The sequence below is a fragment of the Sorex araneus genome, chromosome 2 (genome assembly GCF_027595985.1).
Source record: "Sorex araneus isolate mSorAra2 chromosome 2, mSorAra2.pri, whole genome shotgun sequence".
NCBI lineage: Eukaryota > Metazoa > Chordata > Mammalia > Eulipotyphla > Soricidae > Sorex > Sorex araneus.
The window spans coordinates 365,983,698-366,008,994 of NC_073303.1; the positions used below are offsets into that span (position 1 = coordinate 365,983,698).

At 54.2% G+C, this 25,297-nt stretch overlaps 1 protein-coding gene across 6 annotated transcripts in view; it reads left to right on the forward strand.

Annotated features, from left to right (window-relative positions):
• NEDD4L (NEDD4 like E3 ubiquitin protein ligase) overlaps positions 1-25,297 on the forward strand; it is a 271,293-nt gene that overhangs the window by 184,785 nt on the left and 61,211 nt on the right. The gene's annotated exons all lie outside the window — the stretch shown is intronic.

The following is a 25,297-nucleotide window of genomic DNA, read 5'->3' on the forward strand; positions in this document are numbered from 1 at the left end:
GCACTGCATCAGAGAAGCATCTGTTTGCAGCTGAGTCAGCAGCGGGCCCCGGCCGTCGGCAGGAAGAGCCCGGGAGAGAGCAAATGTGCAGGACCTCTGTCCCGTGTCTCCATTAGAGCCTGGGCGGAGGCGCCCACAGATGGAACATGGACAGCACCCCCGGGGGACCCCTTCTCTCTGCTCTAAGCTGCACTGAGTGTTCTTGGCTGGCGGCCACGCCCCCATCCAGACCCTTCCCTCGGGGCCTGTGCCCAGCTGAGTGTCTGTGCACCCGGCAAGGCCTCGGGTGTCTGTTGACAGCGGGCCTCGCCATGCTCGTCCGTGTGTCCTTCATGCTGGCCCCAGGGAGGGGAGCCGTGGAGCCCCCGGGCAGGAGAAGGTCGAGAGCAGGCTGGGTGCCTGCAGAGAGGAAGGGCAGGTTTGAAGGGGGCTCCAGAGCAAGCAGTTGGGTTTGAATAAGCAAAGAAACGCTGGGCAGTGCAGGGAGGTTGAGAGAGGCCGGGTGTGGCCCAGGTCTGGGGATAAGAAGTATCTAGCACCAGGGGTGCTGGGCTGCAGGCAACTGAGTGCTTCCCAGGAGCACTGGGCTGCAGGTCAGCTGAGTGGTCTCCGGGAGCATTAGTCTGAGGGAAGCTGAGTGGTCCCCAGGAGCGTTGGGCTGCAGGTCAGCTGAGTGGTCTCCGGGAGCACTGATCTGCACCAGGGCTGGATGGCTAATGCTGCACCTTCCCCACACCCTTCCGGGAAGCTGCCCATGCTTCCTGCCAGGAGGTCCCAGTGACTGGGGTGGGCAGGTGGCAGTCATCAGGGACTAAGATCGTCATTCGCTGATGGTACCTGTTTCGGTATCCAATTCAGACTAGACAGGCTCGTTGTGGAGACTCTGGAAACCAGACTGTGGATGGAGGCGTGGCCCGGAGAGCATCCTTTTGTTCCTCCTCTGCTGTGAAGAGGACCCTGTCTCACCCCACTGCATGTATGTGATGTTCTTGGACACACACAAGGCGCTCCATCCAGGCACACTCGCACACTGACACACAGTGGGTGGCTGACACACAGCTGACCCTGGGCACGGCCAGGAGTGACCACAGAGCCAGGAGTTAAGCCCTGAGCACTGCCGGGTGTGGCCCTAACACAGCACCCCACCACCTTCCACCTCCCCCAAAGAGCATTTTAAGAGGCCGGCTGGCCGCAGTCTGACTTGGCTAATCCCCCGAGTCCCGGGCGGGACACGCGCGGCCTTGCTTGCGACGGTTCCCACCGCGTACAGCGTTCCCGATGCTTTCCGCTTTCCAGCCCGGTTCCAGCGCCGCCTCCGCGTGGTCAGGCTGGTTCCTCCTCGTCAGAGCGGCCACTCGAGCTTCAGAACAGAGGCTTGAGCAGCCCCTTCCGCGGCTCACCCGTCCGAATGCTGCTAACCCAGTTCCCCGGCGAAGTTCAGTGTCGCAATTCCCGAATAGCAAAGGTTGCTGGCCCCGGACTGAAATGAAAGGGAATTGAGTCTGCGTGGGGTCATTTTAATTTTGTTCCATTATTTTTATTACACATTGCTGTTTCGGGACCATATTCGCTGGTGCTCAGGGGTACTCCTGGGTCAGTGCTTGACAGGTGCCCCTGGCAGTGTTCGGGGCGTCCTGTGGCACCGGGGTTTGCTATCCTGAGCCTCCAGCACACAAAGCCTGCCCGCGGCCCTCTGAGCTCAGAATCGCTGGCCGCTACTCAGCATGTTTAAAAGTCTGTAGATCTTGGGGGCAGTGAGATAGTACAGCAAGAAAGGCGCTTGCCTTGCATATGGCCGACCCAGGCTCAATCCCTGGTGTCCCATATGGTCCCGTGAGCACCACCAGGAGTAACCCCTCAGCATTGCTAGATGTGGCCCCAAACAAATAGAAAGTATGAAGATCTGGGGACCAGAGAGACAGTACGGGGTATGGGGCGGGTAGGCGCTTTCCTTGCATGTGGGTGACCCCCGTTCCACCCGAAGCACCATGTACGGCACCCTGAACTCCACCCGGAGTGATCCCTGAGCACTGCTGAGTGTGGGCCAAACCCTGCCCAACCTCCCCAAAAAGTATGTTGATTTGGACCCTGAAATATGCCTGCATGTATACAAGGGAGTGTGTGTGCGCGCGCATGCGTGTGTGTGTATGTGTGTGTGTGTGTGTGTGTGTGTGTGAATGCAGACCTGGATCTTGGAATATATGGGCATGTATGCAGAGGAGGGTGTATATGTGTATCTGTGGTCTGTGTCTGCTTGTATGATCTGCATGACTGAATGTGTCTGATCTGTGTGTGGTGTGCATATTTGAGTATGTCTATGTGAACATGTCTGTCTGGTGTGCATGTGTGATGTGCGTGTGTGTGTGTGTGTGTGTGGTCTGTGTGATGTGCATGTATGTCTGGTCTATGTGGTATTGTGTGTGTGTGTGGTCTGTGTGATGTACATGTGTGTGTGGTCTGTGTGATGTACATGTGTGTGTGGTCTGTGTGATGTACATGTGTGTCTGGTCTGTGTGATGTGTGTGTCTGTGTGTGTCTGGTCTGTGTGATGTGCATATGGGAGTGTCTGGTCTGTCTGATGTGTGTGTGCATCTGGTTTGTGTGATGTGCATGTGTAAGCGTCTGGTCTGTGTGATTGTGTGTGTGTGTCTCTCTCTACTGTGTGTCTGTCCCCATGTAGTTACGGGGAGTCACGGGGCTGACCGCCAGCCCCACCTGCCCCGCAGCACTGTCGGGAGAGGCCTGGGCAGCCGTGTGGACTTCTCAGAAGCTTTCGCCCAAGAGGGACGAATGCCTCCACCACTGACGGTTCACTGGCAGCACACGGAGGGGAAGGTCACGTGCTGAGGGGGCAGGGGCTGGACAGGGGTGCCAGAGCATCCCCGCACCCCCTCCGTAGCCCTGAGAATCGCCGTCCAGCTGCTGCAGCCTCTTGGTTCTCAAGCTTTGTCTGGCGACCCCTGACAGATCCACTGATCCAATACTCCGAATCCTTGGGCCCAGACGCAGCAGGCGCACTGCTGGGGAAACGGAGGCGAAGGCCACCTTGGGACAGGCTGAGGCCTGCCACATGATGTGTGACTATGAGGCTGCTCGCAGAGAGGCCTGCATCCACTCCCCACGCACAAAGGCATGCATGCACACATTGGTACGCGCACAGATGTGTGTGCACATATCCGTGCGCACACACATGCATGTGCACACATACATGTATGCACAAGCATGCACATGCATACACACATGCACCCCCCACCCATACATACATGCACCCCCCGCCCCTCCATGTATACATGCACTCACCTCTCCATATACGCACACATGCACACACATGCACCCATTCTCCCATACATGCACACATATATACATGTGCCCACCCCTCTATACACACATAAACACATGCATACACATGAACACACATATACTCATGAACACACACATACATACATCCACACGAGCACACACAGACATGAACACGCATGCACACACAGACGTGAACACACACATAGACTTCCACGCACTCACACACACACACACACACACTCACTCTGCAAGTAGCATATCTCCCTCGCTCTGGAGTGGCCACCCGAAGGAATGCGAGAAGGTGTGGACGCAGAGGGCACACAGCACTGCCAGCAGGAACCCCCCTGTTTCTGGTGCACTTGTGGGGGGCAACTAACGGACTTCAGAAGTGGGTTGCTTTGGTCATTTGTCGGGGAGGGGAACATTCGGACTGAGGGCCGGTCCCTCCCCTCGCTCTCCCTCCCCCCGCTGCTCCTGGCGCCAGCTGAGTCTGCACCTGCTCCTTAGGGCTGTGTGGCTGGGAGGATCTGCCCAGAAGTTCATTTCCAGGCTCAAGCGCGAGTCCAGGAAGACAGGCGCTCGCTGCATGTGGCCAGGCCCGTTCCCCGGAGCAGCCCTGTGTGACCCACATACCAAAACACAGACGTTGAATTTAAGATTTTGATAGTTCAGAGAACTGAGCTCATGATTTCCATGCTAGGGCCCGAAGTTTGATCCCCAGTACCACATGGTCCCCATGCCCAAGCTGGAAGTAGCCCCCAGCACTTCTGGTGTGCAGGGGGGGGGGGGGCAAAAAAAAAATAAAGGAACTTCATTGCTTTGACAGATGTTCAAGGATCTGATTGGTGATTAACACTTCTCTGTGGGAGGGGCCAGACCGGCACTTCTGGCCTCTGATGGCCTGAGGTGCTTCACCTGGGTGCACTGCCAGGGGTATTCATGTGTTTGCTCTCTCCTCTCTACATCCAGCTCACTCACACACTCACGCACGCGCACACACACAGCAACCTGACTTTCACACACTCTGTGTGTGTGTGTGTATTTGTGTGTGTGTGTGTGTGAATCATCATATTGCAGGTGGGGGGCACACCCAGAAGTACTCAGTGTTTATTCCTGACTTGTTTTTGTTTGGGGTCACACCCAGCAGTGCTCAAGGGTTACTCCTAGCAGTGCTCAGAGGATCATATGGGATGCCGGGGAATCAAACCCGGGTCAGCCGCATGCAAGGCAAGTAAGTGCTCTATCCGCTGTATTATCCCTCTGACCCCCGATTCCTGACTGTTTTCAGGAGTAACCCTGGTTGGTGCCAGGAATCAGACTGGGGTTGACGGCATCCTTCCCTCCTGTACTCTCTCTTCAGCCCAAGATCTATGTAATTTTTGAAATTCTTAAAGGTGCTTAGAGCAAAGGGTTTCTGAATTGACCGGCACTAGAAGCAGCGGTGCTAGGTACCAAGTGATCCTTTTCCTCCAAAGAATGGTGCTCCCCTTCCTGCAGCATTTGAACCCCAGGCTTTGTGCATCTAATTACCAGGGACTCCTGGAGTCTTATGTCTCCAGTAGAGTCACCAAGGAGCCAGCTCACCCCTACACTGATGTAAGAATCCCCATCATACTTGGGATGTGGCACACCCAGCATTGCCGAGGAGCTATTCAGGGGTGACCCGGGAGTTGGCTGGGGAATCAGAGGTCTTCTGCAATCTGGTGTTTTATTGAAGTCCCATTGCATCGTAGCATCACGTGTCCTTCAGGTGTGCATTGTTGTAAAGCAGTCTCTATAAACGACAGTATATTCACGGGTAAAGTGCGGCATGCCGTGCATCATCAATTGGGGGATATGCACAGGTAAAGGGCCCGTTCCAGCCGTTTTATTCACCTGGTATGCTCACCAGTTTCTCCTTCTGGGGAATCACTGATGGGCCTTGTAAGTCTAAACTTACATCTTTCTTTCCTTACGTATTACATGTGGGGGAAATCATGTATATTTCTCCACCTGACGTGTTGCTAGACATCAGACTCTGCTATCCATCTGTGTCATTGCGAATGGCAGGACTCCACCCTCTACTCTGTGGCTGGTGCCCACGTCTCTGACCTGTCACCAGGGGTGTGTTTTGTGTCCCCCCCACCCCCACTAATGGGAATAACAAACACGGGTGTGATTGAAGTATGAAAAGTCAGCTTATTTCGTGTTCTGCAGACTCTTTTATCCACCGAGTAGGTATGATTTTAAATTTTATAGGATTGAATTACTTTCTTTTTTTAATAAGCTTTGGGGCAACGTGCACACAAAGAGTGTGTTCCAGCCTCAATTCTTCAGATTCCAGTGGGCAGAATCCCAAGCAAGGTGGTTCTGAGGGAGCCTTGCTTTCTAGAGAACTTTGTGTTTCTTTCTTTATGTACTAGATGTTTTAAAAGGCAAGTCATTCCTTATTATGTTTGCCCAACCATCCAAAGTGCTCTTTATAATCAGTAAATTCCATTCTGTTAAGAAAGTACATCGTGGCATAGAAGTTAGTGCAGTCTGACCCATGTGGACACAGGTGATCCTAAAATGAGATGCTACTCAGACTGTTCTGGAATATTTACTTCCAGCGACTAAATACTTTACAGACTTTATCACCGAAGAAGAGGGCTCTAGCAGGATGCCCTCGGAGACTTTGTTGTTGTTTTTCTTTTATGAAATAGATGCTACATCTTGGTTCACCTTTGCCCAGGAGCCGTTATAATAGAAGTAAACCCACTGTAAGAGAGCCGTACAGGCAAGCACCCTTGTCCTGCTTTTGAGACTTCATTGCAAAGCATCTCTTGTGATGTTGCAGAAACTGACACCCTCAGCCTGAGACCGGAAGAGGCGGCGGGAAAATTGAAGGTCTCCTTGGGTCCCATCTTTGCCATTCGCGTCCAGCCTTTGTCACTTCTCTTGAGCTGGCAGTTGAGCTGCAGGTGGGCTGCCCCTGGGTGGTCTCCCATACAAAAATTCCGCACAGTAACTGTGGTTTTCTTTATCTGTCTGGCACGCCATGTTCATGGAACAGTTTCATGTTTGTTTGTTTTTTTAGCCACCGAGGAATGGCATAGTGATTCATGATAGTCCCCTTCCCCCCACCAGTGCCCGCCACCCCCACTTGCCTCCCCCTTGCCAGTGGTTCAGAGAAAGTTTTAGAAATGTAATTCCAGGTTGGAACACGCGTTTGCCTGGAGAGACTCAGACACTGTTCTTGTGCTCTTCACCATGGCAACATCTCCTTGGAAGGTGGCAGCGTGTCTTAAAGTGCCCTAGAGGGGTGGCGAGGTGGCCAGAGCACGTGCCCGGCGTGTGCCCACCCCTGAACTCCATCCCCAGCACTGTCCAGTCTGGGCCCCCTGCCAAAGCCAGCAGGAGCCTCCATCTGTGGGTCTGGGTACCGGTATGGACACGTGTGCAGTGCATGTCTGCGTCATCAGGCCCTGTGCTCACCCTCCTGGTTTAGCGTCTTGATGCCAGCACTGCGGTGGGTGTTCATGAAGCCACGTGCAAGTGTGAGCCACCAGTGGTACACGCTGGTGTTGGCGTGTTATGGGGAACTGAACATCAGCTTTCAGTGTCCCCCAGGCTTTGTCCTGCGTGTCTCCGTAGGATTGTAGGATTTTCCTCAAAGTTCTTTGCTACGTGGTACTTGGATTTGTTCTTTCATTTGGGGAGGGGGTATGCGTACTTCCTGGAGGTGCTTGGGCGGTAGGGGTGTGGGTGGGTGTGGTCGCAGGGACCAAACCTGGGTCATCTCTGGCCCCTGACTTGGGTTTCTGTCTTTGCTGGGTAGTACTGTGCACCCCACTCCACAGCCATCTCCTGGGTGTGCTCGGCTCCACCCCGGGGCCCCCCACCAGCAGACGCCGGTGATTCTTCTGCCTTTGTAAACACACCTGCCTCCTTCTCTTCTCTCAATAATTGCTCCCGGCACAGTGCTCTTCTCCAGAAGAGATCTCCGTCCTGTTGCCTATCCTCCTGTTGCTGGATTTTGTTTGAACAGTGTGAGGTGGCCAGACTCGTGGCCTGGTACGGAGCTCCCAGCACCAACGGGAGCCGTGGAAAGAGAAAAGCCTGTGGGGCCGTGGCTGGTGGCTCTGGCCCGTGTCTCCACAGGAGTCGGCAGTGGCGTTCTCCTGGGGGCCCCGGGGGAGAGGAGCGGCCCCAGTGCTACAGCAGGGCGTGTGCTGTGCTGTGGGAGAGCCCGGGGCGGCAGAAGACCCCCGTGGGTGTGTTCTCTGCTGCCGAATCGTGTGTTCAGACAGAGCCTGTCAACGTCCCGCCTCCAAAGAGTGAACGTGACTGAAGGTGGACTATAGACCGAACGTGACGGCCACCTACTGCCTGTGTTGCAAACCACAACACCCAACGGGAGAGAGAGAGTAAAAGGGAATGTGCCTGCCACAGGGGCAGGGGGTGGGATGCTGGGAACCTTGGTGGTGGAGGATGGGCACTGGTGGAGGGATGGGTACTCGATCACTGTACGACTGAAACGTAAAGCACCATAGTTTGTAAGAATCTAACTGTACCTCACAGTGATTCGTTAAAAAAAATTTTTTTTAAATAAACAAGAGTGAATGTGACTCGTACATCTAGTTTCACCCATGTTATATACTTAAAATAATAAGGCCCATGATTCATTGACAAAGAAATGACCAGTAAGTCCGCAGGTTTCTCTGACAGCTCTGTGTTTGCATATTCGTGTTCTCACAGACTTGCTGTCGTTTCCTTTTTCGATAGGATGATACACATCCCTTTGAATCTGGCCATCCCAGGGCTTCTCAGATCTTGAGTCCTGTACAGGAATACCTTTGTGAGGTGTGCTGCTGGCTCTATTCAGTCCTACCCTGTCACTGTCACTGTCATCCCATTGCTCATCAATTTGCTCGAGCGGGTACCAGTAACATCTCCATTGTGAGACTTGTTGTTACTGTGTTTGGCATATCGAATATGCCATGGGGAGTTTGCCAGGCTCTGCCATGTGGGCGGAATACTCTCGGTAGCTTGCCAGGCTCTCCAAGAGGGGCAGAGGAATTGAACCCGAGTTGGCCTCGTGCAAGGCGAATGCCCTACCCACTTTGCTATCACTCCAGCCCACCCTATAGATGGCTTAATCACTTTCAGTTTCAGGAGACGCTCTGGGGAAGATGGTTATTTGGGGCTCTTTGGAGTAATTTCCAGTAAGCAGAATTCTGGCTAGGATTTTAGTGCGTACTCTTCCTTGCCTGACTGTCTAAACTGGATCGAATGCCAGTTTTTCGTGCCCTTTCTCTGCATCCTTTCACTCCTGTGCTTTGAAGTGGATCATTCGTCACCTAGCGTCGGGCGTAAAGGTAACAGACGGGAAGTACTGCTGATGTGTGAATGAACGTCACAAAACCCAGCGCTTAGTAGCTAGGGCGGAGGGAGGAAGTGCCCCTCCTTGGCATTATCTGTGGATGCCTCAGCTCCGCCAGGCCAGGAGAGCCTTAAGTCCTTACTCCTGTTTGTTTGGACTGCAAGGTTGGCAGTCGGCTGCCTTCCCTTGGCCAGATGGTGCCCGCTCCTCAGGGCTGTTAGGATTGTTTGGGAAATAGACAAAATTCCAATTCCCGGGTGCTGGCGAGATGCTCCCAGGTCAAGGGCACATGCCTACAAGGCCCAGAGTTTGATTCTCACCACCACTGGCTACCAGCCCCACCAAGCCCAGAAACCCATCCGTATCCTGAGTCCTGAGCACTGAACCATCTGACTTGTTTGACAGAGAATCACCTATAGTGGCCTCTTGGTCCCCTAAGCAGTGATTGCAAACCCTCTTGACACCCTCCCCAAAAATCCATCATGTAAATGTGCATCATTTGTCTTTAGGGTTTCCTAATGCTGGTTAGATTACATCCCAGACCTCCAGCTGGGCTCTTTCCTGAGTGTCAGCCCTCACACTACCCAGCTAGACTAGAAGGAAATCCATAGAACCTTGGCTGTTTGCTAAAAGAACCGTCAGATCTCATTCTATTGTCCAGGCTCTTTCCCTGAAGAAATTCTTTCTAGTTTAGTCCAATTAGTCAAACTGACTTCTAGTCCCCTAGAATAGGGATCTTAGCACTCGTCAACATCAGTTTTCTAAAGGTTTACTCTTTATTAGAATCTTTTTTTTTTTTTTTTTTTTGCTTTTTGGGTCACACCCGGCAATGCACAGGGGTCACTCCTGGCTCATGCACTCAGGAATCACCCCTGGCGGTGCGCAGGGGACCATATGGGATGCTGGGATTCGAACCCGGGTCAGCCGCGTGCAAGGCAAACGCCCTACCCGCTGTGCTATCGCTCCAGCCCGTAGAATCATTTTTAATCACAGCAGTTTATGAAGAATACCTTGAAACGCGAGTAAAGGTCATTTGAATGGAATTTCAAGTGAAGGTTTCTCTTGCACTCAGCACTTCAACCTCTCAGCCTTATTCAGATGTGTTGAATGCACCGTTGAAGCAGTCCCTGTCACCACACGTGACCAGGCCCATACAGCGAAGAGACCATCATACAGGTGTTGCCACCTGTGAGAGAAACCTAGCTTGTTTCCCTAAAGAGCTGCATACAACTTTCAGACCTTGTGTTGTGAGTAAGTTATTCGGATTTCTCAAATATTAGGACCTTTTGCATGTGGGTTCATATCCTGACAGTTACATTGCCTGTGGGTATACGTAATTCTAAATCTTTTTTTTTTTAAAAAAAAAAAAACCTAGTTATTAAAACATTCACGTTTTTGCTCAGGTCAATCTAGGACATGAACTCTAGACTAGATAAACGCGTGCAAAGGACAGATTCTGCAGCCCATTAGGGGGGACACTGCTCTCCACCCCATTTCATGCTCCCAGAGAGGGGTCACTTTGAGGTGTCAGTTTGACCTCTGCCAAATTCTGTTCTTTTCCCCAACATCAGCTTCACAGAAAGGATTTTTTTTTTTTAAGGCACTCAGTATGACGGATGTGCCATGTTCTTTTCCGTTTGGGCTGGTTCTCAAATTGTGTCCAGAGCTGACCCATGGGCAGCCCTGATCTCTCACCGCGTCTCGGCTGTGTCCCGCGGAGACGGTAGTTCTCCCTGCAGGCTTGAACCCTTTGTGGGGGGAGGGGCTGTCCGCCAAGTGCCTCCTCCTCACATCAAGGATGTTCCGGTGCTGTGCCACCACCTGTGGCCACTGGGACAGGTCCGGTTGGGCGAGCAGCTGAGTAGGAAGACGGAGACTCTTGGTGACTGCTCTGTGCACGCCCTGCTTGAGGCAGTTTCATGATTCTGAGGGACGCGCCGGGAGGCAGTCGAGATTTTTCTCCAGAAGGTCAGTGAGTGCATTTGGATTGTTCCTTGGCTCCGAACGAGCAGGCTGCAAGCTAATGTTTATTCAAAGGGAAGATCGTGTGCTGGTAACATTTGACTGAGGAACTGAGACTTTTAAAACGTTTCCCTCTGTGACTCGTGTTATTAGGCACAGTTCAAGTTCGACTTTTATCCTCACTTCACTTTATGCGACACAAATGCTTGGGGAGCTTAAGAAAGGTCCGTGAGCTCCCCAGACAGCCCTTCACCCCGCATGAAATTCCAGCCCCTTTATTTCTGATCGTCCACTGCCAAAGAATTCAGACAACTGTTTGCTTGACTTACAAGTAGAGCAGAGAGCACTGGTCAGGAATTGGAGTTAAACTCAGGACCCAGTCCCAGCTGATGTGAAAGAAATCCACAAGTAGAGTGGTGCTGTGGTTTATCGCCTGGAGAAGACCACCAGCCCGCCAAGTGGCATTCAGCCCCGAGGGCAGAGTGGTGGACCCCCCAGAACCAACAGGCCTGGCTTCGGAGAGCAGAATGTGAGCACTGTTCGTGCAGGCTCCGTGTTCTCCGGGGCCCACAAATCAGGATCTTTGCGAAAGAGAGCTCGCGGGGGAGTTTTCTCGCACACGCTCCCGTCTGCTCCCTTCATTAGCTTACTCGTGTTCTGTCAGGTAGAAAGCATGCAACCTGGTGGTCGGGTGAGTCGCCGTGTTGGGGTCTTCATTCTGCCGAGTGCACGCATGAAAGTCCTGTGTGCCTGCACCGGGGGAATAAGGCAGAGCTCGCTCGCTGGGGACAGGCCACGGGGAGCCACCGTCTTGCAGCCTTTTAAAGAAAAAGGCAGGGATCACACCCCAGGCTCATTTACAGCTGAGCCCGCGCTGGAATTTTGCAAGAAACAAAGCTTTACATATTAAGGTTTAAAACCAGATTACCGGAAAACCTTGCTCATTCATGCCTGACTAACTTACATACCCAGTAATTCCCACTGAAATCTTGCTGAAATTCTTCTGACTGAGAAAGAAAAAAAAAAAAAGCCTACTAGGAGGCTGTGGAGAAGGCTCGTGTTACTTATTTTAAGGTTCGTTGTGAAAAACGTTAGTGATACAGGCCTTAAGGTATCATAAACAAAGAGAGAACACGGGCCTGTCTGCCAACACCTGGCGAGGAAGGGCCATCTGCTGATAGCTGGGTCACTTTTCTTATTTTTAATTTAATCGGCTCAGAAACATGAATTATTCTGAATTGTCTCCTCGTTTAAGAAGAGCTACCACAAAAGCTTATATTAGTCAGTTAAGATTATAAAAATAGGGGACTGGAGCGATAGCACATCGGGTAGGGCGTTTGCCTTGCACGCAGCCAACCCAGGTTCGAATCCCAGCATCCCATATGGTCCCCTGAGCACCCCCAGGGGTGATTCCTGAGTGCATGAGCCAGGAGTGATCCCTGTGCGTCACTGGGTGTGACCCAAAAAGCAAAAAAAAAAAAAAATATAAAAATAGGGAGCAAAGTAATCGTAGAGTGGAGAGGGCACTTTGCCTTGCATGGGGACAACCCAGGTGACCTGGATCGATCCCTGGCACCCCATATGGTGCCCCAGGCCCACCAGAAGTGATGCCTAAGCACTGCCAGGTGTGAACCTCCCCAAAAAAATTATTAAAAAGAAAAACCACTGTCACTCCCGCATACAGGGCATTGCCGTGTATGCAGCCGACCTGGGTTCGATCTTCAGCACCACAAAGTGTCCCCCAGCCCCCACCAAGAGTGACCCCTGAGCACAAAGCCATGACTAAGTTCTGGGCGTCACCAGGTGTGCCTGCCCCCCCCAAAAGTCTTATTCCGTGTATCAGATAATGAATTAATATCAAATTTTCTAAAGTATTCACAAAGATCACCCCCAAAAATATCAAAAAACCCTATCAAAAAATGGGGAGGGGACTTGAACAGACGCGTCCTGGAGAAGACAGGTGGATGGCCTTAGGCACGTGGAACAGTGCTCAGCATCACTTATTATCGGGAGAATCCGAATCAAGATGGCGATGCGATCTCATCTCACACCATGAGAATGGCACATGTCAGAAACGCGGGAGATAGTCTGTGTGGGCCGAGGTGTGGTGAAAAGGGAATGACCACTGCTGGTGGGGATGTGGTCTGGGCCAGGCCCTCTCTGTGAAAAGCAATACGGAAATCTCTCAGAAAGGGAAAAACAGAGCTGCTGTATGACCTAGCCATTCTACTTCTGCAACATCGTACACCTGAAACTCAATCATGAATAACCATATAAGTGATGGTGTCTTGGTTTTTGTTTGTTTGTTTTGCTTTGTTTTGGGGGTGCCACCCCTGATAATGCTCAGGGGTTACTCCGAGCTCTGCACTCGGGAATCATTCCTGGCGGGCTTGGGGACCAGATGGGATGCCAGAAATAGACCCTGGGTCAGCCGAGTGCAAGGCAAGCGCCCTACCCTCTGTACTGTCACTCCTGCCCTAGTGTCTTGATTTTTGTTTTTGTTTTGTTTTGGGGTCACACCTGGTGATGCTCAGGGGTTACTCCTGGCTCTGCACTCAGGAATTACTCCCAGCGGTGCTCGGAGTCCATATGGGAGGCTGGGGATTGAACTCAGGTCAGCTGCATGCAAGGCAAATGCCCTCCCTGCTATACTGTTGCTCCAGCTTGATTTTTTTTTTTAATGTGAAAAAATCAAATTAGGGGCCGGAGAGATAGTGCAGTGGGTAGGGTGTTCATCTTACATACTGCCGACCCCAATTTGATCCCCAGAACCCCATGTGGCTTCCCAGGCCCTGCCAGGAATGATTCCTTAGTATACAGGAGTACCTGAGCCTTACGGGGTAGAGCCCCAAAATGAAACAAAACAAAACAGAAATATAATTTTTTAAAAAAAAGACAAAACCTCTGAACTTTGGAGGCAAATGTCAGCATCTGTATGATTGAGGTGGGCCTTAAAAGTACTTACTAGTGATTTTATGATCTAACTTTGCTCTATATGAAAGAGTGATTTCATTGTAGCTTAGTGAGTGGATCGTCGAGCGATACCTTCAGCTTGTTGTTTGCAGATTGAAACAAGTTTGGATTGAAATTTCATTTTATCTCTGCAACCCTGAGAGACAGGGGAGCGATGGCACAGCGGGGAGGGAGTTTGCCTTGCACACGTCCAACCCGGGTTGGATTCCTCAGTCCCTCTCAGAGAGCCTGGCAAGCTACCAAGAGTATCCCGCCCACACAGCAGAGCCTGGCAAGCTCCCAGTGGTGTATTATATGCCAAAAACAGCAACATAAAGTCTCACAATGGAGACGTTACTGGTGCCCGCTTGAGCAAATCGATGAATGACGGGACGACAGGGCTACAGTGCAACCCTGAGAGACGCTGACCAAATGTGCCCCCCACAAAAAAAAAAAAAAGAAAACAACTGAGGTTCTTCAAAAATGTCTGCAGAGACTCGAGTGGCACGTCCTGAACCTTGAACAGCTGCCCCATGGCTCTCTGCGGTAGCTCTGCTGCGCTGACCCGCTCGGGTTCCGCCTGAGACTCACGTGCGCCCCCTGCCTGCGGGCCGTGGGAGCAGCCGGTAGACAAGACGGCGCGTCCGCCTGGCTCTGTCTGCTCCCGGATTCCTCACCCGGGGCCAGACCACCCGCGCGCGCTCGCAGGCGAGAGGAGCGGCCCGTGGAGAGCCCCAGACCCTGAGCTTTGAGTATAATGACAGTGTGGGTGTTGGGCCGTTTTATTCTGGGAATGTCCATGTTTCTGCCACACTGAGTCTTCAGCATTAACTCTCTTAGTTACGGGAAACCAAGGGAAAAGCCGCTGTGCTTATGTGATGGAAGGTAGAAGATCTGTCTGCGCTTTTTGTTCTGGTTCTTTTCCCTCGCAGGTGTGGGGGGAGGGGTCACCCCCAGTGGTGTTTGGGGGAGGGGGGGTGTTGCAGCCTGGTGGTGCTGGGGATTAAACCCAGGGCTCCAGCATGCAAAGCAGGTGCTCCAGCCTATTCAGCTGTCTCAAGGCCTGAGGCATTTGCAAGTAAATGTCCTGATAAGTGGCTGAAGTTTATACACAGTTGCCATGTGTAGTTACTGTGTGTAGCCTTGCAGACTCTCCTTACTTTGTGTAGATTTGCACAGTTTAAGGCTCTTGTGCTGCTAAACTGAGTGATGCCCTGAGCATTGTAAAGGAGGAACAGATTTCTCTCTCCCAGGAAAGCCTGGGTGCTGGCTTGCATTCCTGGGGTGCCGTGTCTGGAGAGAGGACAGGTCGAAACCGTGGCGGCTAGACTCACGAAGGTCACGGGAAAGAGGAGCAGAGTACCCGGCTGAGAGCATGCTTCTCCACGCAAGATGAGCAGCAGAATGCTGGTGGTGGGGTGAGCCCGAGGCCCTGCGAAGGATTCGTGGGGTGGCCCAGGTTGCCCCTGCATAGGAGTCACCGGTTCTAATCTCCCGGCACACTGCAACATGCAGATGTCGAGATAGCATGTCATGTTTTCACATTGGACCTGCGTTGCTCTGTCCTAGCCCTGCATGGTAACCCTGCGGTCGTCATAATTCCCTCAGCATAACTCCCAGAAACTCGAGTCCTTGCCCATCCACTTCCCCTACGGCAATTAAAGGTGCCCTGTTTACTGTCCATCTGTCGTCCTCTGGCAAAGAGTCTGTGCCTGCCGAGGATCCAGAGATGAGACTAATCGTCTGTTATCACCGTCGTCCTTTCTATTATCCTTATTATTAGCCCATAGATCCCCATTAGCCTCTGGATGCCCAGAGCCTATTACTTGCTTGGCACGGGAGCCAGCAGTCGATGTGGAATCAATGAATAAGCAGAGAAATGACCGCCCGGCCGATCATCCGGGAGTTTAGTCATCGGGAAGACCAATGAGGAAGTGCTGCGAGCAGATCTGTCTTGGTAATCTCATTAGGGCAAAGTATCTGTTCCAAAAATAGAGCCACATTCATGGCTTGCCGGGACAGTCCTAAATAGCCCCGCGCGCCCCGTTGCTGGACGGCGCTGCAGAATGAAACCGTCCCCTCCCGCGCGGTGCCTGCAGTTGCCGGGGAAGCACCCCCGTGTCGCCTGCGAACCAGATAAGGTGGCTGAAAGCTTGGAGATTACTCCGAAGGTACATTAGCGGCCCTGGCCAGGCGGGCGGCTGGGAGAGCCTCTATAAATAGGCAGGTAATCCCTCGTGCTGTGGCCTCTGAGGGCCGTGTTGATACGGAGCCGCCGAGTTCGACGTGGAGGGACGAGAGCCCCGGCACTGTCTTTTCCAGCTCGGAGCCAGAAGAGAAACACATGATTCTTGAAGCACAGGATTAGAACCACCCGGAGGAGGACCCGGGCTGAGCCAGCTTCTCTCTGCTGAAGAGAGACTCTGTCCGGGCACACAGCCTTCTGCCCCCGCCCGCCTCTGAAGGAGCCCTTGGTATTTTCTTCCGGGATGTTCCACATGGGCGCTGAGAAAGAGACCGTGCATGAGGGTGGCCCAGACCGCCAAGGGGGCCTTACACTGTGCGCCCGAGCACACGGCCAGCAGGACTTTTGACCCCTGTGGTCACCCAGAGAACTGGCTGCACATGGAAGGCCTAGAGTTGGTCACAGCCTCAGCGTGGAGGGGACACATGTAACCCTGGGGCCAGTGCACGGCGGGCGCGGACTCCGCACACAGCCCTGCCCCGCTGCCGGGTCCTGTCGTGTCTTCCTGGGAGGGGGTGCTGGAGAAGGGTGCGTGTATCGGGTCCAGTATCCGGGCTACTGAGAGCACCCGGGCCTCGGTGTCACTCGGAGCCCATTCCTTTCATCCATCTGGTCTCCGTGCTCCTAGCAGCCCCGAGCACGGCACGTTCATGCCCCACCGTCCCAGCCTACTGACACGCAGGGAACCTGATCTCCAGCTTCAGGCTCTGCCTAGGAGAGAGCAAGCACTCCTGGGGGCAGCTGATGTCTGCCCTGTTCCCCTGAGCTGACCTGGTTTCTTTTCATCAGCTGATCTACTCGAAAAACTGACGCATACCTCCGCGAACTAAGTCAGGACGATCTCCCCACATCACCAAAAAAACAAAAAAAAAAATCTGAAATCAGTCTCCAAGAGTTGGTGCTGGGAAAAACGATTTGTTTGGGAAATTCCCAGGGCGTCTGGGAACATGGGAACAGCTAGTGGTGGTCATCGGTCAGGACCAGTGTCCAGTGTCACGGGACTGGGAACAGCCACCAAGGGTGGTCCTGGCCCTGGCACATGTCGTGATGCAGGAACAACCTCCGACAGTGACATCGACCCAGAGCGTCACTCAGTGACTCATTTCCCTCCCACCGTCTGTCCTTCGCGCTCACACAGGCGCCCGCTTTCTCCCTGCTTATCCATCCTCTCGGCGCCCCAGGGAGCCACCAACCAGTGTGGGGCTGTGGGGGCCACGACCCCTCCCCTGTGGGCTGCCCAGGCCCAGCCTCCATTTGCACTGTCACCCCACCTTCCCCTCTAGTTTGGGGTCCAGGATGGTGCCACACAGCTCGCCCCCTGCTAGGGTGTTCTTTGCCCTGGGATGCTCCCACTCCCTTTTTTTTTCACAGGACTCTGCTAGTGTTGTCTGGGTGGGGGCCCTTTTTCCTGCTCCCCCGCCTTCCGGCTTCTCCCAGGGGGGTTCCCACTCCCTTCACTCCACAGCACTGTGGGCCCCGCTCATGCCTCATGTCACACGCCATCCTGTGCATGCCACGTGCTGTGGCTGTCATCCTGAGCCTCACGCCACACGCCACACGCCATCCTGTGCATGCCACGTGCTGTGGCTGTCATCCTGTGGCTGTCATCTTGACCCTCGCACCACATGCCATCTTGTGTGTGCCACGCTCTGCGGTTGTCACCTCAGTTCTTCCCTTGAAGCAAGTCCAAGGTCAAGGACTGTGTTTTCCCCTCCCTGTATTGTCGAGTATCCGACTCTGAGTGCTGGGCAGGTCCAGATGGGTGGGGTTTATTACATGCGACTCTTCAGTGCGAGTATTGGGCTCTCCGGACCCAGCAGTCCCGTTTGAGGGCCGCTAAGAGGAAACACAGTGCATGAGTGAGCGCGTGGACGTCGGGGCGCGGGGCTGGGCTGCTGTCCTCCAGCTGTTCCCTCAAACCCACGCCCTGTGGTTCTTCCCCTCTTTTTCTCGACATCTGGCAGATGAGGAACCCAGACTCTGTACACCTGTTTTCGGGGTCAGATGTACACAAAGCATTCTGTTTCTCCCCAGTTATTTTGCGGGGTTTTATCATCGCCGATGAGTGGTGTGCAAAAATGTGGGACTCGTGGCTTTGAGAAACTTGTCGGAGCCAAACGGGGACAATTGTGCTGGATCAGAGTAAATGTCACGGGGGGATTTTTTTCCATCAGGCAGATAATTGCATCCTGGGGTCTTCATTAACTATTGGATCATGATTCTTAATAAAATCACTTTGTGAAGAAATGATTTCTTCTCTTCGCCACGGAGTCCATGCCAGTGTGTGGCTAATGGCCCAGTCCAGCTGGGTTTTAATTTAAAAGTCCAATTTTGTGCCTGAAATGGTCATGAATCCTGCTTTGGAAGACAGCGATGAGGTTAGTGGTGGCGCCCGAGGTGGTCACTGTACTTCCTGGTCCCCAGGAGGCCCCATAACCTTAATGATTCAGGCCGTGTGCATAGCAAAGCTCTTCTTCACAACGGCCATGCATGGTGGCTGTGTAATGATCAACTGCTTTTTATTTATGCTGTTGTTTAAAGTCTTAATTACCGTCACCTTTGCAAAACATCTTGCCTCTTTTGACTCATCATTTCTCAGGGGTGTAATAATGGGCTCTCCTGATAGGTTGATCTGATTACCTCTTCTGTTCACTCTGAGGATGCGCATCTGATAGAAGGATGTGTTTTCATAGTCCTTTTATCCCCCGGGGATGTGAGTGCCTATTCTGTATCAGTCTGTGTGACCTTTGCTGACCTTTTGCTTTAGCATTCGAGAAACCTGATCCAGAACGGATGGTATGAAAACACAGCCCATCCTTTCTTTTGCCCCCGGCTTGCATCGTTGCCCCAAAGTAAACCGCGGGATTCCCTTCCTGCCACCTTACAGGTTAAATAAAGGTTTTCCTAATCAATAGAAAAGAGTATTTTTCAACACTGCGGAGTTGGGTTTGACGTTGATTGATTTTTGGCAAGCTTTTATTTTCAGAATCAGTTGGCGCTGAGCGTGGAGGTGAGCACTGGCACGGGAGGGTTCCGATGAGGCAGGTGAGTTTGCTTTAAGCGGGGAGCTGTGGGCGCAGGTTTCTTAGGAGGTGGCCAAGGTAAAGCTTGGCAGATCTGAGATGCCCAGAAACGGGCGTGCTGTGTAAAAACCGCCCAGCAATGAGCTGGGATCTCTGGCCCACCAGGTACTTGTTTGACATTAGGGGGTGGGAGTTTCCTAGGGGTTGCTCAGCTGTTGGGGGTTGTGTTGGATCGAGCACGACAGCCCCGTGCTCTGCCCTGGGAACCACCAGGGCCACGCGCAGAGGTAGTTGGCCCATCACCCCTCCAACGCCCACACTCCTTGGCCCTGAGGTAACCCCAATATGTGTGTGCCTTGGAGTCTCTCCTTGGTACACGTGATCAAGCTTCCCAGCCAGGCTCGTATTTCCCTTTTAGTCTTTTGAGACGATGAGGAAAAGGATGGGAAAATGTCCCATTGTACCATTCATCTTGAGCTTTGTAACAAAGGTAGCCATTAGTAACTGCAGTTAAAGCAGCGCTGTACTAAAACATGATCTTGGATTCCCATATCCTCAATGTTTTATTTACCACCTATTATCTTTGACTCGGTCACCCCACCACCATCACCACCCGCCACCAGCTGTGTGCATTAAAACAGCAAGAGTCAAGCTTTTGAGCGTGAGGGAGTGGCCAAGGGAACTTTATTTATTGTTTTGCTTTTTGAGTCACACCCAGCAATGCACAGGACTTGCTACTGGCTCATGTACTCAGGAATTACTTCTAGCAGTGCTCGGGGGACCATATGGGATGCTGGGAATTGAACCCGGGTTGGCCGAGTGCAAGACAAATGCCCTACGCGCTGTGCTATCACTCCAGCCCCCGGAGCGTTATTTTTAAAGGACACCATAGTTCATCTAGAGTTTAAATGCACAGGCATTTAAAATATCTCCGTGTAAATAAAATTACAAAAGAAAAACATGTTTTTAAAAGATAAAATAATAATCGTATCTCAGTTCATTGTGCGGCTTCAGAAAACACAGCATAACCCATTTCCTAACCGGGCGTTTTGGTCCACACGTGAGTAGAGGATTAGGGAGAAGTGGAGCCGTGTAAGTAGGGATGTAGCCTCTGCCGCCATTCGGGGGCTCTCGGGGTGGGGATGTGGAGAGAGGAGATTCCCGGTCCCTCCTTTCGGCTTCCATGGTACAAGCTGCTCGTGGCGTGTGAGGCAGACAGGAAGCGTTGGGCAGGATGTGGGGAAGCTCCTGTGTGTGACTGTCACTGTGCGAAAGGGAAACCTCAGACTCTTCACCTGTGTTCGGTGGTGCCAGTATCAAATTCCCCAGTGTGGGTTAGTACTAAGGTTGTGTGCGGCAAGATGGGAACTCAGAGGGCTGGCACACAGGCTTACGTGCAGGAGCCCTGGGCTGGGTCCCGGCACTGTCTGGTTCCGTGATCACCTCCAGGAATGCCCGTTAGCTCCCCTGACCCCAATTAAAAAAAAAAAGAAAAAGATTGTTCCAGGCTGGTTTCTGCCGGGTCCCAACCCAAGCAGCCTCCTTGATTCATGAATCAGACATGTTCCAGGCATGTTCCAAGGCTGGCCGTGTCCATTGACCACTGCAACCCATTTCACAGGCTTGACATTTGAAACTCTGCGTGTTCCTGGGCCAGGGGGAGAACTCGGCTGGAGCTCGTGCTGAAGGGCCCGCTGCAGGAGGCGGGCGGGACTCGGGCTGTCCTCACCTCCAGGACTCAGCTCCCACGGGTCTCAGCGCCCAGCAAAGCCCCCCAACCCCACAAAGCTTCTGGAAGGGTGACAGGGAACCTTTGGAAGTCAGGAAAAACTGGTGGTGGTTCTGGAATGTGGAGTGACAAGAGGCAGGATGAGGCAGCGGCTGTATCCAGGAGTTGGGGTTAGTGAAGGCAGATGGAAGGATCTAGAAAGTTCTTCAATGACTATGGAAGGATCTAAAAAGTTCTTAAACAGCAATGGAAGGATCTAGAAAGTTCTTAAATGGTGATGGAAGGATCTAGAAAACTCTTAAACAATGATGGAGGGATCTAGAAAGCTCTTAAACAGTGATGGAGGAATCTAGAAGTTTCTTGACTGATAAAAGGATCTGGAAGGTTCTTAAGCTGGTGGAGGGATCTAGAAAGTTTTTAAATGGTGATGGAAGAATCTAGAAAGCTCTTAAACAGTGATGGACGGATCTAGAAAGTTCTTATATCAGTGGAAGGATCTAGAAAGTTCTTATGGTGATGGAAGGATTTAGAAAGTTCTTAAATGCCTATGGGGAGGATCTAGAAAGTTCTTAAACGGTGATGGAAGGATCTAGACCGTTCTTAAGCAGCCCACGCCCATGGCGTCTGTGAAGGATCTGTCTGCAGGGGCCTTAGGGGCCAGTCTGAAGACTCTGCTTTGTGGCAGAGCACAGGCCCTGGTTCCACCCCGACACAGCACAGCACAGCCCTCGGGCCCGGGCTGCAGCACTGCTGGGAGTATGTCCGTGTACCCCGAGGCCGAGAGCTGCAGGAGGGCGCCGGAGGACGCGTGTCAGCTCTGCTCCTCGCCTCTCCCCAGTGGCTTCTGTACCCTCCTGTGCGCCCGGCCGAGGTTCCTGTGCACATGGAGGTTTGGACACCCAGGGAGCCGTAGGGATTACGAGGGCAAGAGCCCTGTCTGGCCAGCGTCCCCTCTGAGGGGTGTGGTGCTGGGTGCCTGGCCTGCTTCCCTGGAGCTGGGGGCCCTGGCCCATGTGCCGGACCTCCGAGGCTTGTGCGTAGCCCAGGACAGGGGTCAGGGCCTGCTGCCGGCACTCGGGGATGCGCGGGGAAGGGCTGGGCCTGGGATTCCCCGTCCCGGGTCTCCGGGTTCTCCCCGGGTCCAGCTGGAGGCTGCCCAGTGAGCTAGGGTGGAGGCCCAGGCTGCGGGCAGGCTGTCCCCGGGCTCGGGCACCTTGCAGTGCTGGGAGCAGACTCAGACGTCCTGGGTGCGGTGCGTGCGCTCCTCCCATGAGCCGCCTTTAGCAGGTTGTACCCTGGATGCTCAGATCTCAGAGTCTCGCTGAACACGCTTCCTTCCCTGAGGGCTGACGGTCACCATCCGCATCACCACAGAGATAAGCCACAGACTGAGACACGGGAGGGCTTTTGTTTTGTTTTGTTTTGTTTTGCGAGTCACCGTGAGATGGAGCAGTACAGAGCTGCTCGTGATTGGGTTTCAGCCACACAGACTTCCGACACCCATCCCCCACCCGTGCAGCTCCCAGCGCCAGTGTCCCCAGGCACGGGAGTCTTTGGGCAGCCGTGCAGCCCTGAGGCTCGGTGAGGGACAGTGATGTCTGCCTGTGCCCCAGACCCCGCAGGAGGGGACAGGCCCGGGGCTTCTTCCTGCCCCGATTGTCAACTGCAGCCACTTATCGTAGGCGGGTGTCGGCCAGCACCCCGGGGAGGGCTGAAGGCTTCTCTTACAAACAGGGGGAGAAAGGAGACAGATGTGGGGTGCAGTGCCCCCCCCCCCCCCCCCCGTCGTGCCCTGCCCGGGTCTTGGCTCCCACCGTCTCCTGGTTGCTCGTGGGAGCCCGTTTCCGCATCGGTCCCAGCAGGCTCTGGGCTCAGGACTTGGCGCACATCACCCAGAGAGGAAGCCCCCCCCCCGCCCCTGGAGCCCAGCTCTCCTGCATCTCACCTCCGCGCCCCCCCCTCACCCTCCTGTTTCTCCGGCGGTCAGGGGAACTTTCCAGAATGCAGTCCTCGCTGGCCGCTTCCGGCTTTCAGTATGACTCTTTCACCTGTGTGTTCAGGGCTGACTCTCAGCTTGGTGCTCGGGGGCCGTGTGGCACTAGTGATGGCACCGGGGCCTCCCGGCCTGCACTCTGGCCTGCTGTGTCTCTCGGAGTCTGTGCCCGCATCTGGTCAGGCTCGGGGTGTGGGCCCCTGACCGGTGGGTGCAGAGAAGAGCCTGGGCTGGGTGGCTGCTCCCTGACTTTGCATAACACGTCCCTGGTCGCCAGACCAGGGAGCCAGGTGGGGGGGGGGGGGATTTTGCAGAAGCCCCCTGGAAACTGGGGCCCACCACGGCCCTGTGTCACCCTGGCCCTGCAGTTGACCCGCCAGCACTGCTATGTGGGGCAGAAGCAGGCGCGTCCGTCCTTCCTTTTGTCAGCAATGACAGCGCCGCCTTGGGGTCCCGTGGTGGGGAGACAGCAGCACCCGAGCTCGCTGCACCTTGACATTCAGACAATGCACTGAGGAAGAGCCTGTGACATTCCGTCTGGAACGTCTGGAGAAGCGTCTCGAGCTCGTCGTTGTCTAGGGAATTCAGAGTGTGCTGAAAATAGGGCCTGTCCCACTGCGGCTGCGGCTGCCCGCGTGGGGGGCTGCGTGGGGGGCCACGTGCGCTGCAGGGGGGGCCCAGAGCCCATCTGCTCCTGTTGGAACTGCGCCGCCCGCCGTGGTGTGCGGGAGAGACACTCTCACCGCAGTGTCTCGGCTTTCCAAGTCCTTTCTCGGCGGACGCACTGGCTCCTGTAGTTCCTTGTCTTAGGAAATCAGTTCTTCAGGGTCATGACCTAATCCTTCTTAGGGGACTCGACCTAATCCTTCCTAGGAGACAGTGCCTGAGGAATGGTGGTGGGTAAGACAGGGCGTGTGGCCCACCCCAGTCTGAGCCCCGTACCCTGGGGCCTCTCCCAGGCACCAGCCACAGGAACAGCCGAGCACTGAACTGGCAGTAGCCCCCGAGCACCACGGGGGTTGCCCAACCGCACTTCTTGCCCCTTAAAAGAAAAAAAATATGGCCCCTGGAAAATGTTAGTTCTAGGTGGGTTTTGCTGTAGTTGAGTAGCTCTTACGCTTCCGATGGTGACAGCTAGGAACTTGCTGTGGTTGCTATGACAATCGTGGAGACTTAGTACCACATGGTAGCCCTCCCTGTGGTTCTGTGACTCTCCGTGTGATATTGTGGCCCTCTGCATGGCTCTGTGGCTCCCTGTGTGGTACCATGACCCCCCGTGGCTCCGTGGCCCTCCCCCATGCTCTGTGGCTCTCCATGTGGTACCATGGCCCTCCCCATGGCTCCGTGGCCCTCCCCATCATCTGTGGCTCCCCGTGTGGTACCATGACCCTCCACGTGGCTCCATGGCCCTCCCCCATGCTCTGTGGCTCTCCACGTGGTATTATGACCCTCCCCGTGGCTCTGTGGCCCTCCCCATGCTCTGTGGCTCTCCCCGTAGTACCATGGCCCTCCCCGTGGCTCCGTGGTCCTCCACCTGGCTCTGTGGTCCTCAGGGGCAGGTTCCAGTCTTCTGGGAGGGTTGACTTCCTTTTAGATCCATTTGGAGCCGAAGCATCTCCCCAGCACGTCTGCATGGGCCTTGGGGACAGCTGTGGCTTTTTGTCCCCTGCAGTGTAGGCGGAGGCCATTCCTAGGGCTCAGGTGGGAGTGACCTGGTGACTGTCCCCTCCCTAAAAGGCCCACGTCTCTGGAGATCCCCTCGGGTCACCTCGGGTAGATAGAGCTCCTGGGCGAGGATGCTGCACCCGCCCCGTCCACTGCGCTCTCCAGGGGCGAGCGGGCTAACTGTCATATCCCCACTCAGTGGGCTGAGTGCAGTCCAGGAAGGGCCCGGCCCTGTGTCCGAGAGGGCCCCCTGCCTGCTGGTTCTGTGGGCACTTCCGTGATCAGCCAGGGGGCTTGTCCCTCACACACGCGCGTACCCGGGCATCTGGCCTTCCCGCATCCTCACGTGCGGCCGGCAGGGGACCGTGAACCTCTTGGCCCTTCGCCGGTTTCCAGGCCCGGAGCCATTTCGGTAACCCTCGTTGTCCTCCTGCCGTCCAGAAGGCGGTTTCCACATGGTCGAGCACTCAGGGTTGGCCTCCAGCAGTGAAGCTCGGAGCCAGCTGGGGGTTTGGGGTGTTGCTGGGTCTCTCGGGGCTGCAGAGAAGGGTCCGTTCCAGCTGAGAAACTTCCTGTGTTCGAGTGTCTTGGTTGCAGTACAGCAACTGCAGGTTTTCTTCAGAGGGTCGCCGGGCTGTGGTGTCCGACACGCAGCCCCGCTGCCCGGACAGAAGCACCTAGGGCCTGAGCAGCCTGAGTCTCCACCAGGGCGGGGCCCCCTGTACTGGCCACTCTCGGGCCCAGAACGTGGCCCTGGAAGCATGTTCTCGGGACTCGGCACTGGCTTATTGATGGGTCATTTGCACAATTCTCTCGGGACAGACTCTGGGCTTCCTGCGCGTTCTCCTGCTATCGTGTCTGGGGAGTGAGTACAGCTGTGTCCACTGCCCACTGCGTTTCCGGCCCAGTTCCCGGGGGAGGCTGCAGCCGTGGCCTTCTCCCAGGTGGTGACTGAGCCTCGCCGGACCCTCTGCTGCCTGGGGGACCATCCTCTTTGTGCCCCGGCGCCAAGATCCCGGGAGAAACGTTTCTGCAGACACGACACTCAGTGCTCCCCAGAAACACTAACCCTCTGCTCTCCTCC